Raw genomic sequence first — 21,915 nt, 5'->3', positions numbered from 1 at the left:
AGCAGGAATAATGATATGCTTTGGTTTTTCCCGGGGTTGACACACCTGGATCTGGGAGAAGGGGATCTCGAAGCTGAAGCTCTCGTTGAAATATGGATTCAAAGTGTTTTGTTTCACCGACGTCTTCTTCTTCTTCAGACGCTTGCCGTTGTGCTGCAGCACCACTTTGACGAAAGGATCTACGGAGGAAACATCGGAGCAATCACTTACACTGTGCAGTCGTTTTAGGGGAATAAATAACTGTTGGACACCAACCAAACCAAATTATTTTCTTTTTAAAGCAATAATCTAAGCTGCTGAGACAGAAAATAGTCATTTATGTAAATGTCAAATCGGTTTAAATCAAAATTGAAATAAGAGCTAGCGAGGAGATCAAGAGCTTGCTAGCGCAGTTGTTGCTAGGCAGAATTTGTTCAAGCGTCAAAGAATGAATTAAACTGCCTCTTATTACACACCATCAACCAAGTAAATGAAACATGTAAAAACAATTAAACATATCCATCCATCCATTTTCTTTTTTTTCAAATAAGAATTACATTTATTTTATATATTTTAATAAATATATATACAATGTATATTTTATAAATAAGAATATATTTTATCAATGTTTTTTAAAACTGTACATTTTTGGGCAAATTGATAGATACATACATACATACAGTATATGTATACACTATGTATGTAATACAAAATACAACTAAATTCGCAAAACAATTGGGGGAATTTTATTTGGAAAAACTGTTGAATATATATACATATATATATACAATTATATAAAATATAATTAAAAAATATATGTATTTATAATTCAATTGTTTTTAAATGTATTTTTATCAATTTACATTTTATGTATCTATTTACTGTGTGTGTGTGCATATATATATATATATATATATATATATATATATATATATATATATATATATATATATATATATATATATATATATATATATGTAAAATAAATTAATTTGGCCAAAAATTTTTGCAAACTTAATTTTGTATATATATATATATATATATAAATACATTTATAATTCCATTGTTTTGAAATTTATTTTTAGCAAGTTACATTTTATGTATTTATATACTGTGTATATATGTAAAAAAATATAATTATCCAAATGTTTTTGTTAACTTAATTTTGTTATATATATATATATATATATATATATATATATATATACATATATATATATATATATATATATATACACTCACACACATACACACACACACACACACACACACACACACACACACACACACACACACACACACACACACATACACACTAGTGCCATTCACTTCATATACACACATAAATATATATACACACAATATATATAAATATACATTTATAAATGTCTGTATGTATGTATACTGTATAACTGTATATACACTATATATAGATATATGTATATATATATATATATATATATATATATATATATATATATACATGCAATATGCATATATATATATATATATATATATATATATATATATATATATATATATATATATATATATATACACACATATATATATATATATATATACATATATATATACATATATATATATATATATGTATATATATATATATATATATATATATATATATATATATATATATATATATATATATATATATATATATATATATATATACACACACATATATCTATATGTATATTAGGGCTGGGCGATATGGCCTTTTATTAATATCTCGATATTTTTAGGCCATGTCACGATACATGATATATATCTCGATATTTTGCCTTAGCCTTGAATGAACACTTGATGCATATAATCACAGCAGTATGATGATTCTATGTGTCTACATTAAAACATTCTTGCATTAATATATGCTCATTTTAAACTTTCATGCAGAGAGGGAAATCACAACTAAGTCAATTGACCAAAAGTGTATTTATTAAACAGTTATTAAGCAGTGGCACAAACATTCATGTCATTTCAAAACAGAAAGTGCAAGATTGTCAGAGACATTTTAAAACAAGCTATAAGTGCACTTTTGTGCATGATGTCACCAAGATGACTTATCAAAACAACACTAAATTAAAGTGCACTTTCTGTACAGAACGCCACTACAATAGTTTAAAACAAATAAAGTGCACTTTTGTGCATGATGTCACACAAGATATTTCAATAACTGTCAAATAAAAATGAGCTGCATAATAGGAAATCAAATAGTGTACGTCCTTCGCTATGTGGTAGGTTCCTGCGGACGTTATCTCCTTCTGTTGACTTACTTTTTAATACGGTGTTGAACTGGAAATGGTTGCTTCGGCACTTTGTTGGTGTGGCACCGGCCGAAGATGTTGACATGCGGAGTTTCAAGCACTCTTCATTCTCTAGCGGGTGACTTTTCAAATGATGCTACAAATTAGCAGTAGTGCTACTTTTTGTAGCAACGCTTTTGCCGCATACTTGACATACTACGGTTGTCTGTTCGACATCTTCCCGCTTGAAGCCAAACCACCGCCAGACGATGTTTTTCTTGGGAATTAATTCTTCCTCCATTTGTTACCAGATTCGCACCTTCTTTTTCTCGTATTACCACTCGCACCACTCGGCTCGCATCACAGCTAGCGTTACCATGTCGCTACCTCTCTACTCCGCGAGGGCGTATGACGTTGCACGCGCGACAGTATGTGACGTATGTAAGAAGGTGCGCTTGTTTTATGTCTCTGTGAGAAGGCGAGACAAGAAAGAGTGAGAAGAGCCTGTAGTTTAATGCCCGTAGCTAAAAGCAACTGCGTGAGAACGTATACTGAAATATCACGATTTAGTCATTTTCCATATCGCACAGAGACAAACCCGCGATATATCGAGTATATTCGATATATCGAGTATATTCGATATATCGCCCAGCCCTAATAATATATACATGCAATATATATGTGTACAGCTCTGGTAATGGGTACATTCGCACCCACCTGCACAAATGTACTTCAAAATGTAACAATCAAAATAAATATGACTTTTTTTTGTTTACTAGGACATGCATATATAATATGCATTAGTTTGACCATTTAAAATCAACGATGATAAAAAGGAGATGCTTGGAAATAGCATAAAAATGCCCCAAAAAATTTGGAAAAACGCGATTCATAGCGTTAGCGTTCTGTTCAGGTATATTTCTTTTATATTTTGATAAATCATCATATGTATGTATTACTAAATTTAAATAGGTATTGATCAATCTTTAAGCTGTGTGTATTTGATTTCAGTTTGCTTTTGACATCTTATTTAGAATTGTAGTTGAAACTTTTACAACCCTCATTTAATGATCTTATTTTGAATTTTATTCCCTTTTTTACACTTAGTATATTTAAATATTCATTTATAAACATTGAATACATTTCAAATGTCAATAAAATGCAATTGCCTTCATCTTATAGGGTAATGTTTAGTTACACCAAGTCATGAGCGTAACACTAAGCTTCATCACTTTGACTTGTAATATCTCTAATTCTGCTGGTGTTTTATGCTTTTTTTCTTTTTGGAACATGTACTATACATATAATACAATAAAGTCCCATATAAAATTATGTTTCTAGCAATACTTTAATTTTGCCTTTGAAAGTAACACTCCAATGTCCATTAGTGGAGCTGTACACACATATTAATGTGTGTGTGTGTGTGTGTGTGTGTGTGTGTGTGTGTGTGTGTGTGTGTGTGTGTGTGTGTGTGTGTGTGTGTGTGTGTGTGTGTGTGTGTGTGTGTGTGTGTGTGTGTGTGTGTGTGTGTGTGTGTGTGTGTGTGTGTGTATGTGTGTATGTGTGTGTGTGTGTGTGTGTGTGTGTGTGTGTGTGTGTGTGTGTGTAAGAGAGAGTTTGTGTAATTATAAAAATACAATTATAAGAACAACCAAAACATATATATTAATCACTATATATATATATATATATATATATATATATATATATATATATATATATACACATATATATATATATATATATTAGGGCTGCAACAACTAATCGATTAAATCGGTTATTAAAATAGTTGCTGATTAATTTAGTCATCGATTCGTTGGATCTATGCTATGCGCAGAGGGTTTTTTTTTTTTTTTTTTTTTTTTTAAATAAACCTTTATTTATGAACTGCAACATTTACAAACAGCTGAGAAACAATAATCAAAATAAGTATGGTGCCAGTATGCTGTTTTTTTTCAATAAAATACTGGATAGGATAGAAATGTAGTTTGTCCCTTTTATCCGATTATTAATCGATTAATCGAAGTAATAATCGACAGATTAATCGATGATCAAATTCATCGTTAGTTGCAGCCCTAATATATATATATATATATAATGTAACTTCTCAAGCTGTTGTAAGGAATGTATTTATTAATATTGAATAAGATTTTTTGGAACACATTGATATGTTATTGTTGTGATACATTCAGTATACAAAATGACTTTTCGATCGTTATAAATAATGTAATGGTTATGTAATTCAATGTCACTTGAAAGGTGGTCCACAAAAAACAACAACAAATGAATGGCAGATGCAAAATCGCTACTGTTGTGTGTACATTACCTGACAGTCCTCCAACGTCCATCTTCTTCAAATTCTTGGCCTCCATGATGTTCACGGTCAGCTTGCCGGCCGTAGGAACGTAGCGAAGAGAAATGCAAATGTCTCCAAGTATCTCTGCCTGTGAAGCCCCATTTTTTTTTAAAAATGAACGCATCAGCATTTGAACAAAGGTGACACATTGTTGCTGAAGGAAACAACCAGCGCACCTCTTCCTTCTCGCCTCCGATCAGGTCCTTCCATTCGTGGATGGGCTGGCCCAGGTCCACCGAGTTCATGGGAATCTTGATCTCGCCGATGACGTCGTGTTTGCCGAAGCGGTCGAAGTCGAAGACCTGCAGCACCAAAGTCTGACCGCCCAACTCCGTGTAGGGGATCTTCAGGGGCACAAAATGACCTTTGAACCTTTCCTCGACGAGGAGGCCTGAACACTACCAAGCGTGACGCACCTTGAAGGTGAAGGTCTCGTTGAAAACGGGGCACAGGTTCTTGCGCTGGACTTTGGTCTCGAACTTTTTCTTCTTGTCAGGCAGCATGTAGACTTTCACGTAAGGGTCTGAGGTCCCGCCCATGTCCATGGCGGCCAGGTCCTGAGCCTGCAGGATGCCTACTATCAGCTGAGGGAGGAGAGGAACAATGAGGTCGTTTTAGTTCTTACAGTTAGGATATTTTGTGTGTGTGTGTGTGTGTGTGCGTGTTTACCTGGTTGTCTGTGAAGTTGTAGTCCAGCGTATACTCCAGTTTGCCAAAGTTCTCCTTCTCCTCCTCTTGTTTACCTTCTTCTCCTTCCTGCAAGACCCAATGCAAGACTCTGAATGGAAGACCGCTCATTAACACATTATGATGGGACTGCTCGTGAATGTAACTTGTCGCTACAACTCCGTACAGTCGCAACACCGCTTATACAAACGTACAATAATATAAAACAGTATTCAGTCACCAAGGTAACAACCAGATGTAATGCCTATAGTATGTGTATATATATATATATATATATATATATGTATATATATATATATATATACAAACTACCGTTCAAAAGTTTGGGGTCACATTGAAATGTCCTTATTTTTGAAGGAAAAGCACTGTACTTTTCAATGAAGATAACTTTAAACTAGTCTGAACTTTAAAGAAATACACTCTATACATTGCTAATGTGGTAAATGACTATTCTAGCTGCAAATGTCTGTTTTTTGGTGCAATATCTACATAGGCGTATAGAGGCCCATTTCCAGCAACTATCACTCCAGTGTTCTAATGGTACAATGTGTTTGCTCATTGGCTCAGAAGGCTAATTGATGATTAGAAAACCCTTGTGCAATCATGTTCACACATCTGAAAACACTTTAGCTCGTTACAGAAGCTACAAAACGGACCTTCCTTTGAGCAGATTGAGTTTCTGGAGCATCACATTTGTGGGGTCAATTAAACGCTCAAAATGACCAGAAAAAGAGAACTTTCATCTGAAACTCGACAGTCTATTCTTGTTCTTAGAAATGAAGGCTATTCCACAAAATTGTTTGGGTGACCCCAAACTTTTGAACGGTAGTGTATAAACCTATATATATATACACATACATATGTATACATTTACAGTATATACATACGTATATATATATATATATATATATATATATATGATATATATATATATATATATACACATACACACATACATATGTATACATTTACAGTATATATATATATATATATATATATATATATATATATATATATATATATATATATATATATATATATATATATATATATATATATACAGTACAGGCCAAACGTTTGGACACACCTTCTACTCATTCAATGCGTTTTCTTTATTTCCATGTCTATTTACATTGTAGATTGTCACTGAAGGCATCAAAACTATGAATGAACACATGTGGAGTTATGTACTTAACAAAAAAACGTGAAATAACTGAAAACATGTTTTATATTCTAGTTTCTTCAAAATAGACACCCTTTGTTCTGATTACTGCTTTGCACACTCTTGGCATTCTCTCCATGAGCTTCAAGCACACCTTTGAAGTGGAAACCATTTGAAGCTCACCGAGAGAATGCCAAGAGTGTGCGAAAAAGTAATCAGAGCAAAGGGTATGTATATATATATATATATATATATATATATATATATATATATATATATATATATATATATATATATATATATATATATATATATATATATATATATATATATATATATATATATATTTATATATATATATATATATATATATATATATATATATATATATATATATATATATATATATATATATATATATATATATATATATACACACACACACACAAATATACATATATATCGCATAGAAGCCATCTTCTTCTCACCTTCTTCTCCTCTCCTCCCTCTCCTTCGGCGTCTTTCTTCTTGCGTCCTCGCCCGCCCTTCCTCTCTCTGACCTTTTTGGGCTTCTTGCCCTTGTTGAAGCACTTCTTGTAGAGGCAGAAGCACATGCAGAGCACCAGCACCAGGACCACCACCACAATGGCGCCCACTGCCCACATGGGCACTGGACAAACACAGCACAGAACACAGAAATCCAACCAAATATGGATGTTATTGATACCAGGGTAGTGTCAGATTGTCTATTCTCACAAATACTTGTGTTTTTGTTAGGTTGATCAAATATATTGTTTTATTTATGCATTATTATATTGTTTATGTACGGTGTGTCCGGCCGGCAGGAGGCCACGGGGGAAACCCAGGACATGTCGGGGAGACTATATGTGTGGCTGTGGAGAGGGAAGTCTGGGCTGCCCTGCTTAGGCTGCTGCCCCCGTGACCCGCACTCGGATAAGTGGAAAAAGACAGATGAATGGATGGATATTGTTTATCAATTCAGGGAATAAATCATTGCATACATACATTTTGGGGGCAAAAACCTAAATAATTTTAATGAGAGCCATTAGTTTTTGATTTTGTTGACTTATTTTGCTTTAACAATTGTACACAATAAAAGGGAATACTTGTTTTATTTTTTAAATATTTCTACATTATCAATTATATGTTTGTTTTATACTAAGTTCACAAATGCAACTATTTTTGTTTTCTTAAAATCTTTGTCCCGTGTTTTATTCTGATTTTAATCATGATCAACAAAAAGGCGAAAATCAAAAAAATCACTTATTCAATCGGTAACAGTATTGGCGATACCATCTTGGTATCGGATCGATACTTAAAATTGGCAGTATCGCCCACCTCTAATAATGACCTTGTTTTTCTCAAGAAACAATCGATTAAAAAAGTGTAATAATGTTATACTTCTCATCTGTTCTCAACAAGCACATGGGTGTGTGATTAAGGAGTTGGGGTCAGAGGTCACAGGACTATGAGAACATCCTTCTGTGCCCCACAAGGCTTGAATTGATTATAAAACATCATCCTCCACATGGTCGCAAGATTGGGTCATTTTTTGAGTACTTTAAAGCAGAGGTCCCCAACCTTTTTGTAGCTGCGGACCGGTCAACGCTTGAAAATCTGTCCCATGGACCGGTGGGGGGGGTATTTAAAAAAAATATATATATATATATATATATTTTCTTTTTCCCATAAAGAAATACAATCATGTGTGCTTACGGACTGTATACCTGCAGACTGTATTGATCTATATTGATATATAATGTATATATTGTGTTTTTTATGTTGATTCAATTTAAAAAAAATTAAAAATAATTGTTTGTTTGTTTTTTTTTTGTTTTTTTTTATTCCAATCGGTCCGCGGCCCGGTACCGGCCCGGTGGTTGGGGACCACTGCTTTAAAGCCCTTAAAAAAGGTGATGTAGTTGCCGAAATAATAACTTATTAGTAAAGAATAATTATGGAGCCCCTAAAGGGACATGGGGGGAAATAAAAAAATTATAATTTTTTTTTTTTTTTTTTTTAGACATGTATCTCGTGCGCACGAGAAACTTTTTATACAGTAAAAAAATTAATTAAAAAAATTATATTTTAATTTTATTTTTTTAGACATGTATCTCGTGCGCACGAGAAAGTTTCTCGAGCGCACAAGAAAGTTTGTCGTGCGCAAGAGATACATGTCTAAAAAAAACAAACAAAAAAAAAATTATTAATTTTTAAATAAAATTTTTTATAACTTTATAAAAAGTTTCTTGTGCGCACGAGATAGTTTCTCGTGCGCACGAGATACATGCCTAAAAAAATAAAAATAAAAATACAATTCTAACAAAAATTTTTCCCCCATGTCTCTTTAGGGCAGGGGTGTCCAAACTTTTTCCACTGAGGGTCGCACACGGAAAAATTAAAGCATGTGGGGGCCATTTTGATATTTTTCATTTTCAAACCATAACAAAATATATGCATTTTTTATTTATTTTACATTTAGGGGTCCCGGGTACCATAAAGGGTCTCAGTCATTAAAATGTTAAAAATAAGTCAGATTTTTTTTTTTTTAAATGATTTAACGCTGACAGTAAATCTCTATATCAACTTCAAGTTGATATAAAGTAATACAATTTTTTTTTAAATGGGGGGGGGGGGGGGTGTATTAAAAAAAATATATATTTTTTTCCCATAAAGAAATACAATCATGTGTGCTTACGGACTGTATACCTGCAGACTGTATTGATCTATATTGATATATAATGTATATATTGTGTTTTTTATGTTGATTTAATTTTAAAAAAATAATAATAATTGTTTGTTTGTTTTTTTTTTTAATTTTTTTTATTCCTTGTGCGGCCCGGTACCAATCGGTGGTTGGGGACCACTGCTTTAAAGCCCTTAAAAAAGGTGATGTAGTTGCCGAAATAATAACTTATTAGTAAAGAATAATTACGGAGCCCCTAAAGGGACATGGGGGGGAAATAAAAAAATAATAATTTTTTTTTTTATTTATTTATTTTTTTTTTAGACATGTATCTCAAGAAACGAGAAACTTTTTATAAAGTAAAAAAATAAATTAAAAAAATTATATTTTAATTTTATTTTTTTGGACATGTATCTCGTGCGCATGAGAAAGTTTCTCGAGCGCACAAGAAAGTTTGTCGTGCGCAAGAGATACATGTCTAAAAAAAACAAACAAACAAAAAAATTATTAATTTTTAAATACAATTTTTTATAACTTTATAAAAAGTTTCTTGTGCGCACGAGATAGTTTCTCATGCGCACGAGATACATGCCTAAAAATTTTTAAATAAAATTCTAACAAAATTTTTTCCCCCATGTCTCTTTAGGGCAGGGGTGTCCAAACTTTTTCCACTGAGGGCCGCACACGGAAAAATTAAAGCATGTGGGGGCCATTTTGATATTTTTCATTTTCAAACCATAACAAAATATATGCATGTTTTATTTATTTTACATTTAGGGGTCCCGGGGACCATAAAGGGTCTCAGTCATTAAAATGTTAAAAATAAGTCAGATTTTTTTTTTTTTAAATGATTTAACGCTGACAGTAAATCTCTATATCAACTTCAAGTTGATATAAAGTAATACAAATTTAAAAAAAATGTTTTATGGCTTTTCTGTCAAAAACAACTTAGTTTTTTTATAGTAAAACTGAAATATGCAGTATTTAGTCATTAGAGCCCTAAAAGATCAATAATGCAGGACACCATTGATTTTAATTCTTTCATATTTTTGAGTAATCACAGTGAAAAGATAAATAAAAAATCCCTAAATATATTTGGGATCCAAAAGGTGCCCCACTCATAAAGTGATACATTTTTATTAGGTTTTTATTTTACTTTCAATACTTAAGTTACGAGATCAACTTCAGATATATCTGTCGATTTTATGCTGGAACTATTATTTTGTTTGTTTTATGCGCTTTTGTCAAAGAAAACTTTGATGTTTTTATATGGCTACTACACAATATATGCAATATTTACCACATAAAACATTTTAAAGTGAAATATTTGAAGTAATTGGAGCCCTGAAAATAATTCATTATTACATGGATTTTTTTTCATTATTTTTTGTTTTTGAGCAATGGCAAAAAAAAAAAAATGAAGAAAGACAAAAGAAAAAAAACAGCCTGTATGGCAGCTTTTGTGTCAACATTGCAACTTTTTCTTCTTAGATTTCACCTCATTCCACTTTTTTTAATGTTCTTTTTTATTTTTACAATAGTATTTCCAGATGTGTGGCGGGCCGGTAAACAATTAGCTGCGGGCCGCAAATGGCCGCACTTTGGACACCCCTTCTTTAAGGGCTCCGTAAATAATACATATTTAATTAGATTTTTTTTTTGTTACATTTATTTTATATCTCAGCATATAACCCACATTGGATTGATATATTTTATTAATATCATTGTACCCCCCACATTTTTTAAGGTTTAAATATGCATGCAGCAACAAATGAAAGTGGCACACCTGCTCCTCCCTTTGCTAATAACACATTATAATGGACTGCCTGTGAATGTAGCTCGTCCCTACAGCTCCGCACAATAGATGGTGCTATAGTTCTTAGCTTCGTTTCTTAACACACCTCCTACGCCAGACCATAAGAAGGCGTAGCAGTGTAACCAACTTTTAGCGCTGTATTTAGAAAGTGTTTGGACCTATTTGGATTCTCTTTTTCTTTTTTTATTAATATGCTTTATAGAGCATCAACAGTGCAGCACAACGCAGTGCAAAAAATAAACAAAAGTTGTAATTTTCAGGGTTTTTTCCAATTTTTCTGGAAGATGAACTGCCCTCACCGCACCCAATCACCCTTCCCATTCATAAATGAACAAATATATAAATACATATGCACAAAGCAAACTATAACCAGATACCCAAGAATGGACAACAAAAGAGGAGAAATATAAACTTACAGAAAAAGGTAATTTAAAACATTTGTATGCACGTTCAACACCTTTAGTATGTCAGTATGTGGAATTAAATTATGGAATGGATTAAGTAAAGAAGTCAAACAATGTACTAATATGATCAGGTTTGGGAAACTGTTCAAATTTAAAGTGTTTACAAAGTACAAGGAAGAAGAATTCTGATGAACATTTTGAACCCTATTGAAAATTGGATACTTTTATTCATCTCACTAAGTTAAGTACAACCTTTTCTTTGTAGAAGTTCATCACTTATTATTTATGGAGTTAAATTGTTCACAAATTGAGAACAGGAACTGTTAGTAATTGTTATGTAATGGAGAAGAGGTTGGATTAAATAAGCTCTGCTTCTTCCTACTCCTTTTCGGACATGTTGAAAGGAGAACCTGGAAATTGAGATGCATCGTATTGTGACTGTACGCATGTTTGAAATGAACTTAAACCATAAACAATACATTCAATTAAAATCAAATCAAATAAAATACAAAATAAAATAAAATAAAATAAAATAAAATAAAAATGAATACAATAATACAAATAAACAATAATAAACACATTTATTTTACTAATGTGACAGTAGCAAAAAGAGAGCAAAGAGGGAGATTATTGGATACTCTTTGTCAATTGGAAAAAAAAACAAAAAACCTTTGGGCCAAAAAGCTAAAGAATTTTAATGACGGTCAATAGATATTGCTGCGTTTACCTATTTTTTACTGACTTGATTTTGCTCTAACAATTGTGAGTAATAAAAGGAATACTTGTTTTAATTTAAAAAAAAATGTTTTTCATTTTTGTATGTTTTTTTTGTTCACATAACCAAATATTTTTGTTAAACTAAAATTTTTATTGTGTGTTTTATTTGGATTAAATTAAATACAACAATAGAAATAAACAATAATAAGAAATGTATTTTATTATTATAAAAGTAACAAACTAAAAAGAAAACCACTAAAAACTTTTGGGACAAAAAGCTAAAGAATTTTAATGAAATTGTTCAGTGTTTAATTATTTTGTACTGACTTTATTTTGCTCTAACAATTGTGCGTAATAAAAGTGAATATTTGTTTTATTTTTTTGATATTTTTAAATTTCCGTATGTTTATACATACAAATATTTTTATTTGTTTACCTAAAATGTTTGTCCTATGTTTTATTCTGATTAAATTAAATTAAGTGAATACAAAAATAAAAATAAACAATAATAAAGACATTTATTTTACTATTATTAAAGAGGGGGATTATCGGATACTCTTTTTCAAACGAAAAAACCCCAAAAACGTTTGGGCCAAAAAGCTAAAGAAATTTAATGAGAGCCAATACCTTTTTCTGTGTTTACCTATGTTGTAGTGACTTTATTATGCTCTAACAAGTGTGAGTAAAAAAAGGGAATACTTGTTTTAATTTTTAAAATATTTTTACATTTTTGTATGTTTTTTTGTTCACACATCCAAATAATTTATTTGTTTACTTACATTTTTTTACCTGTGTTATATTCAGATTAAATTAAATCAATTCAACAATAAAACAATAATAAAGACATTTACTTTACTAATGTGACAGTAGCAAAAAGGGAGCAAAGAGGGAGATTATTGGATACTCTTTTTCAATTGGAAAAAAACCCCAAAAACCTTTGGGGCAAAAAAGCTAAAGAATTTTAATGACTGTCAATAGTTTTTGCTGCGTTTACCTATTTTTTACTGACTTTATTTTGCTCTAACAATTGTGAGTAATAAAAAGGAATACTTGTTTTAATTAAAAAACTTTTTTTTCATTTTTGTATGATTTTTTTTGTTCACATAACCAAATATTTTGTTAACCTAAAATGTTTGTTGTGTGTTTTATTTGGATTAAATTAAAAACAACAATTGAAATAAACAATAATAAAGAAATGTATTTTATTATTATAAAAGTAGCAAACTAAAAATAAAACCACCAAAAGCTTTTGGGGCAAAAAGCTAAAGAATTTTAATGAAAGCCAATAGTTGTTCAGTGTTTACTTATTTGTACTGACTTTATTTTGCTCTAACAATTGTGAGTAATAAATAACATGTTTTTTTTATTTATATTTTTACATTTCGTATGTTTTATATATCCAAATATTTTTATTTGTTTACCTAAAATGTTTGTTCTATGTTTTATTCTGATTAAATTAAAATTAAGTGAATACAAAAATAAAAATAAACAATAATAAAGACATTTATTTTACTATTATTAAAGAGGAGGATTATCGGATACTCTTTTTCAAACGAAAAAACCCCAAAAACGTTTGGGCCAAAAGCTAAAGAAATTTAATGAGAGCCATCACCTTTTTCTGTGTTTACCTATGTTGTAGTGACTTTATTATGCTCTAACAAGTGTGAGTAAAAAAAGGGAATACTTGTTTAATTTTGAAAATATTTTTACATTTTTGTATGTTTTTTGTTCACACATCCAAATATATTTATTTGTTTACTTACATTTTTTGACCTGCGTTATATTCAGATTAATTAAATCAATTCAACAATAAAACAATAATAAAGACATTTATTTTACTAATGTGAACAGTAGCAAAAAGGGAGCAAAGAGGGAGATTATTGGATACTCTTTTTCAATTGGAAAAAAAAAAAAAAAACCTTTGGGCCAAAAGCTAAAGAATTTTAATGACAGTCAATAGTTTTTGCTGCGTTTACCTATTTTTTACTGACTTTATTTTGCTCTAACAATTGTGAGTAATAAAAAGGAATACTTGTTTTAATTAAAAAACTTTTTTTCATTTTTGTATGATTTTTTTGTTCACATAACCAAATATTTTTGTTAACCTAAAATGTTTGTTGTGTGTTTTATTTGGATTAAATTAAAAACAACAATTGAAATAAACAATAATAAATAAATGTATTTTATTATTATAAAAGTAGCAAACTAAAAAGAAAACCACCAAAAACTTTTGGGGCAAAAAGCTAAAGAATTTTAATGAAAGCCAATAGTTGTTCAGTGTTTACTTATTTTGTACTGACTTTATTTTGCTCTAACAATTGTGCGTAATAAAAGTGAATATTTGTTTTATTTTTTTTGATATTTTTAAATTTTCGTATGTTTATACATCCAAATATTTTTATTTGTTTACCTAAAATGTTTGTCCTATGTTTTATTCTGATTAAATTAAATTAAGTGAATACAAAAATAAAAATAAACAATAATAAAGACATTTATTTTACTATTATTAAAGAGGGGGATTATCGGATACTCTTTTCAAACGAAAAAACCCAAAAACGTTTGGGCCAAAAAGCTAAAGAAATTTAATGAGAGCCAATACCTTTTTCTGTGTTTACCTATGTTGTAGTGACTTTATTATGCTCTAACAAGTGTGAGTAAAAAAAGGGAATACTTGTTTAATTTTGAAAATATTTTACATTTTTGTATGTTTTTTTGTTCACACTTCCAAATATATTTATTTGTTTACTTACATTTTTTGACCTGTGTTTTATTCAGATTAAATTAAATAAATTCAACAATAAAACAATAATAAAGACATTTATTTTACTAATGTGACAGTAGCAAAAAGGGAGCAAAGAGGGAGATTATTGGATACTCTTTTTCAATTGGAAAAAAACTCCAAAAACCTTTGGGCCAAAAAGCTAAAGAATTTTAATGACAGTCAATAGTTTTTGCTGCGTTTACCTATTTTTACTGACTTGATTTTGCTCTAACAATTGTGAGTAATAAAAAGGAATACTTGTTTTAATTAAAAAACTTTTTTTTTCATTTTTGTATGATTTTTTTGTTCACATAACCAAATATTGTTGTTAACCTAAAATGTTTATCGTGTGTTTTATTTGGATAAATTAAATACAACAATAGAAATAAACAATAATAAAGAAATGTATTTTATTATTATAAAAGTAGCAAACTAAAAAGAAAACCACCAAAAGCTTTTGGGGCAAAAAGCTAAAGAATTTTAATGAAAGCCAATAGTTGTTCAGTGTTTACTTGATTTGTACTGACTTTATTTTGCTCTAACAATTGTGAGTAATAAATAATATTTTTTATTTATATATATTTTTACATTTTCGTATGTTTTTATATATCCAAATATTTTTATTTGTTTACCTAAAATGTTTGTTCTATGTTTTATTCTGATTAAATTAAAATTAAGTGAATACAAAAATAAGAATAAACAATAATAAAGACATTTATTTACTATTATTAAAGAGGGGGATTATCGGATACTCTTTTTCAAACGAAAAAACCCCAAAAACGTCTGGGCCAAAAAGCTAAAGAAATTTAATGAGAGCCAATACCCTTTTCTGTGTTTACCTACGTTGTAGTGACTTTACTATGCTCTAACAAGTGCGAGTAAAAAAAGGGAATGACTTGTTTAATTTTGAAAATATTTTTACATTTTTGTATGTTTTTTTGCTCACACATCCAAATATATTTATTTGTTTACTTACATTTTTTTGACCTGTGTTTTATTCAGATTAAATTAAATCAATTCAACAATAAAACAATGATAAAGACATTTATTTTACTACTACGAAAGTAGCAAAAGGGGAGCAAAGAGCAAAGAGACATTATCGGACACTCTTTTTAAAACGGAAAAAAAAAAAAAAACTATTTTTCTAAATATATTTGTTTTGCTTTTCATGTTTTTTGCTCACATTAAGTCTGACACACTGCACCGCCTTCAATTATGCAAACCAGTTTTAACACAAATGAAGCTTTTAAAAGTGTTTTTGGAATGGTATACTTACAATGGAGTTTATGGTCTGGAGCAGAGCACGATGGTGACAGGATGGAATGAGAGAAGAAAGAAATGAGACAATACAGATGGAGAGTGAAATGATGGCCCCATGCTGATACAACAGAATGATTATGATTGTAAATGTATCAATCAATAGATGTTAAAATCGAAGCATTTTGATGAAACGTGAGGACATCCCTCACATTTCTGCAAATATTTTTGATATATTTATCAAAAATATTTTGATATATGCTGGTAACGCTAATATTTAACAATATTTATATATATATATGTATTTTTTTATTTTTTTATTTTTTTTCATGGGTCAACACTGAAAAAATTATGAAGTTTAAAGTAGTCAGTGTACAGCTTGTATGTACATTTACAGTCCCCTTTAGAATGACTTACTGGGCAAGTGTGTGAATTCGTTGAAGAACTTATTCTTCATGCTTTCAAACTGGTGGCTGGAGTGGTGGGAGGGGGGGCGGGGGCGGGGGGCGGCTCGGGCTCCTTGTTCTCCTTGTTCTCCTCCTCCGCCGCCCTGCGGGGCCGCGCCCCCGACACGCTGACCAATCGCATCGCTGCTGTGCGAAAAGAAAATGTCAAATATTTATCACTCTTTCATTAACAGTAATGCCCCTCAAGTCACACGCGCTAATTGTATCATCTTTCATTCTCACAGGCGTGTAATACAAATAAATATCCATCCATCTTCTTCCACTTATCCGAGGTTTGGTCGCGGGGGCAGCAGCCTAAGCAGAGAACTCCAGACTTCCCTCAGATAAATATATTTATGTGTTATTAACAATGTATAATGAGTCCCTCCAGGATTTCACTGGCTTTTTCTGTCATTCTTGCGGCCTAAGATACCTACACGGAAGCTTTTTCACAAAGTTGCAGCGAAAAGTTGTTGTGTTTTGAGGTGATTCAAATTGTGATTTTAGGAATTTGTTATCACTGTTTTGAGAGTTCCTGGTAACCTCAAAAAGCACGGGATTTCAACAAAAACAATCATAAATACAGTATTGATGTTTTACTCGTTTAATAGCACACTGACTTAAAAGTAGACACAAGATGGCGGCAAAAGCACATACTAAGTGCTCATTGTCACATTACTGTTCTGTTTTAATTACTTATAACTTGTAATAGTAGGGGTGTAACGGTACACAAACATTTCGGTTCGGTACATACCTCGGTTTAGAGGTCACAGTTCGGTTCATTTTCGGTACAGTAAGAAAACAACAAAATATACATTTTTCTGGTTATTTATTTACCAAATTTGCAAAATCTTCCACCAAAAATATTTTTTCTTAGTGGAATATTTGATGCGAAGTAATCGGAACCTTGGATAGGTTTAGGTTGGTTGATATCAACACTTCAGTCATCAACAATTGCATCATCAGAGAAATGGACATTGAAACAGTGTAGGTCTGACTTGGTAGGATATGTACAGCGAGCAGAGAACATAGTGAGTTCAGACAACATAAGAACAAGTATATACATTAGATTATTTATATATATATTTTTTTTTAATCCGGGGAGGTGGGATGTGGAAGGGGGAGGGTGTTAGTTTAGGGTTGTAGTTGCCTGGAGGTGTTTCTTTTAGTGCGGTTTTGAAGGAGGATAGAGATGCCCTTTCTTTTCCACCTGTTGGGAGTGCATTCCACATGGATGTGGCATAGAAGGAGAATGAGTTAAGACCTTTGTTAGATCGGAATCTGGGTTTTAACGTGGTTAGTGGAGCTCCCCCCTGGTGTTGTGGTTTTGGCGGTCATTTACGTTAAGGAAGTAGTTTGACATGTACTTCCAGTGTTTCCCATAAACTGCCAAGATACCTGTGGCGGTGGGTGGTCACCATGACATCATTGGGTAATTTGCATAATTTACTACAATGATATGATTTTCTCTAAAAAGGCTCAAAAAACGTATACTTACTAATTAATAATAACAGTTTTGTTTTAAACGTCCATCCATCCATCCATCCATTTTACAATATAATTACAACACTTTATGTACATATTTATATACAGATTTGAACAATAAGTTATTCACTGAAATATATTCATTAATTGTGGTTCTTACAAAAAATATATCTTATAAAATATAGAAGCTAAAATGTCTCTTAAAGCTCTGCCCTTTTAATTAGTGCATACTAAATAATTTAACTTTAGTCTACTACTACAACCATATTATTTACCAGCAACATAAAGTGAAACAGAGGCAGAGGTGTCCTGCCACAGTCAGTAACAAATAAACAGAAAACAGTAGTGGTCAAATACAAATAAGGCAACAAGAGAAGTATCCTACACTTCACTTTTGTAAAGTAAATCTGAACAGCCTATATGGGCATCTACATCAACTATATGATTTGCCTGAGGAGCTGGACAGGACAAAAAAAATATATATATATATATTTTTTTTTTAAATTTATTTTATTTGTGGCGGACGTAATTCTTTCGTGGCGGGCCGCCACAAATAAATGAATGTGTGGGAAACACTGACTTCGGTATCAGGGAGGTGTAGCGGATTTTATAGACTAGGCTCAGTGCAAGTTGTTTTATTCTGTCCTCCACCCTGAGCCAGCCCACTTTGGAGAAGTGGGTAGGAGTGAGGTGGGATCTGGGGTGGAGGTCTAGAAGTAACCTGACTAGCTTGTTCTGGGATGTTTGGAGTTTAGATTTGAGGGTTTTGGAGGTGCTAGGGTACCAGGAGGTGCATGCGTAATCGAAAAAGGGTTGAACGAGAGTTCCCGCTAGAATCTTCATGGTGCTTTTGTTGACCAGAGAGGTGATTCTGTAGAGAAATCTCGTTCGTTGGTTGACCTTTTTGATTACCTTGGTTGCCATTTTATCACAGGAAAGATTAGCCTCTAGAATGGAACCTAGGTAGGTGACCTCATCTTTCCTGGTGATAACAATGTCACCCACTTTTATAGTGAAGTCACTGACTTTCTTAAGGTTGATGTGGGACCCAAATAGGATGGATTCCGTTTTACCCAAGTGTATGGATAGTTTATTGTCAGCGAGCCAGGTGCAAATACTACGGAGTTCAGCACTGTGACTTGGGCCGGGTCATCCAATTAAAGCATGCTTGCAAATGTCACTCAGAAGTGTCGGGAAAAAGCGTATACAGTCAATTCCAAACGTCAATCAAGCACTTTTATCCAGCAGCGTGAGCATCACAACTTCACCTAATCAAGCCTTTTCTTACGTTCCACACTATAAAATAAGTACAAAGTATGTATCATTCGCAGTGATTTGGTAGAGGATCGATATCAGTATGGGCCAATAGTGAATACTGTGATATCGGTATCGTGTCGGAAGTAAAACAAAGTCCTTCTCCTACTTTTTAATTTTAAAGGAAATTTTAAATAGTTTGTACTAATAATTGAAATGAGCAGGATAGGTATGGAGTCCAAATTAGTGCCAAAAGTTTTGTACTTGAAAAAATAATGTTTGAAACTGAATAATCAAGTTTTGATGTTGAATTTTGAAAAATACTTCAATGTATTCAAAATAAGAACAATAAGTGCACACTTTTCCTTCCAGTTTGAATATATAAATATGGCTCATAATTATTAATAACAATTTTTTATTTGAAAAAAAATGTAATGTAAAAAAAAAAAGAGTTAAAAAATACAATTTGAATCTAAAAAATACTAAAGCTCAAATATCTAAATATGTAAATCTCAAAAGTGAAAAATGCATTCAAAATAATTATCAGAGGGAATCTTAATATTATTCAATCTGAAAAAAATTGTGTTTACTCATTTTTCTTTTGAATACATTATTTCTTACGGAGCCCCTAAAGGGACATAGGGGGCGAAAAAAAATTTAATTTTTTTTTTTAATGTTTTTATTTTTTAGAAATGTATCTTGTGCGCACGAGAAACTTTTTATAGAGTTATAAAAAATTTTTTTTTAAAATTAATAATTAATTTAAAAAAAATTTTCTTCCCCCGTGTCTCCTAAAGGGACACGGGGAAAATGTTTTTTAAAAAATTATTATTATTTTTTTTTTTCCAGACATGTATCTCGTGCGCACGAGATACATGTCTGGAAAAAAAATAATAATAATAATTTTTTTAAAAACATTTTCCCCGTGTCCCTTTAGGAGCTCCGTATTTTCTGAATTATATATTTTTCAAAATGTTAGTTTTAGTTTCAAACTTTATATTTAAGTATTTATAACTTTTAGCTCTAATTTAGCGTCATGCCTTTGAACATTATTCAAAATATTTTGTCTTCTCACAACAATAAAATCAAAAATGATCTCTTCTGGAAACTTTCTTCATCAAGTACCACCTCAAAAAAAAAAGGACCATAGCCTACTAGACCCAAGTATTCATTAAAAACAAGGCAGAGATTCTAAATAACAAGTGTATTTAATATTTGTGGCCAGTTTGAACAGTAACGCTGTGTTTGAATACAGCAAAATAAAACATTGTACATGAATCAAGGGATTCTTTGGAGAATCATTGCTCTATATCAGTGTTTTTCAACCTTTTTTGAGCCAAAGCACATTTTTTGCGTTGAAAAAATGCGGAGGCACACCACCAGCAGAAATCACTAAAAAACGAAACTCAGTTGACAGTAGAAAGTCGTCGCAATTTTTGGATATGACTTTAAACCATAACCAACCATGCATCACTATAGCTCTTGTCTCAAAGTAGGTGTACTGTATCAATATAGCTCTTGTCTCAAAGTAGGTGTACTGTCACCAACTGTCACATCACGCCCTGACTTATTTTGTATTTTTTGCTGTTTTCCTGTGTGTGGTGTTTTAGTTCTTGTCTTACGCTCCTATTTTTTGGGGTATTTTCCTGTAGCAGTTTCATGTCTTCCTTTGAGCAATATTTCCCGCATCTACTTTGTTTTAGCAATCGAGAATATTTCAGTTGTTTTTATCCTTCTTTGTGGGGACATTGTTGATTGTCAAGTCATGTTCGGATGTACTTTGTGGACGCCGTCTTGGCTCCACAGTAAGTCTTTGCTGTCGTCCAGCATTCTGTTTTTGTTTACTTAGTAGCCAGTTAGGTTTTAGTTTCGTTCTGCATAGCCTTCCCTCAGCTTCAATGCCTTTTCTTAGGGGCACTCACCTTTTGTTTATTTTTGGTTTAAGCATTAGATACGACGACAAACCCTTGTCGTCTCACACAACGTGTTCCCGACATCTACAAAGCAATTAATTACCGGCTGCCACCTACTGATATGGAAGAGTATTACACGGTTACGCTGCCGAGCTCTAGACAGCACCGACACACAACAACGGCACATCATTTGCAGATTATAATTCATCCGGCCCTTTGTGCGTCCCTGTCCGGCCCGTGTGAGGCCAATCATAAATTACAAAATAAATGTAAAAAAAGTATCTATGTCGAGTGTGCAATACAATGGTGCTGCTTTTGTTTTGAAAAGCGTTATTTGTATTACTTCCGTGTGGACGTATGCGCGTGCGTGATTGTGAGTGAATGTGAACAGCTGCAATCACAAATTACAAAATAAAGTTGAAAAAACATCTATGTCGTGCACGCAATACAACTGTGCTGCTTTTATTTTGAAAAGTGTTATTTATGGCCGTATGTCCGTGTGTAACCTGTGAGTGAAGGTGCACAGCGACAAGTGATGCACGGTTTACACCCGAGACACTAAAAAGAGAAAAGTTGATGACGAATGGCGTGTTTTCAACAAGACATGGACTGCTAACCAACGTTCCCTCTAAGGTGCGCGCCTGCGCAATTGCGCACTGCTCAAGCGTCCTCTGCGCACAGCAAATATATGCCGCGCAACAAAT

At 31.9% G+C, this 21,915-nt stretch overlaps 1 pseudogene; it reads right to left on the bottom strand.

Annotated features, from left to right (window-relative positions):
• Window positions 1–21,915, bottom strand: part of LOC133642676 (synaptotagmin-1-like) — a 44,227-nt pseudogene that overhangs the window by 4,632 nt on the left and 17,680 nt on the right.

The sequence above is a fragment of the Entelurus aequoreus genome, linkage group LG25, assembly GCF_033978785.1.
Source record: "Entelurus aequoreus isolate RoL-2023_Sb linkage group LG25, RoL_Eaeq_v1.1, whole genome shotgun sequence".
Lineage (NCBI taxonomy): Eukaryota > Metazoa > Chordata > Actinopteri > Syngnathiformes > Syngnathidae > Entelurus > Entelurus aequoreus.
Note: the sequence above shows the minus strand (reverse complement) of the source record. Positions and strands in the feature narration are given on the sequence as shown.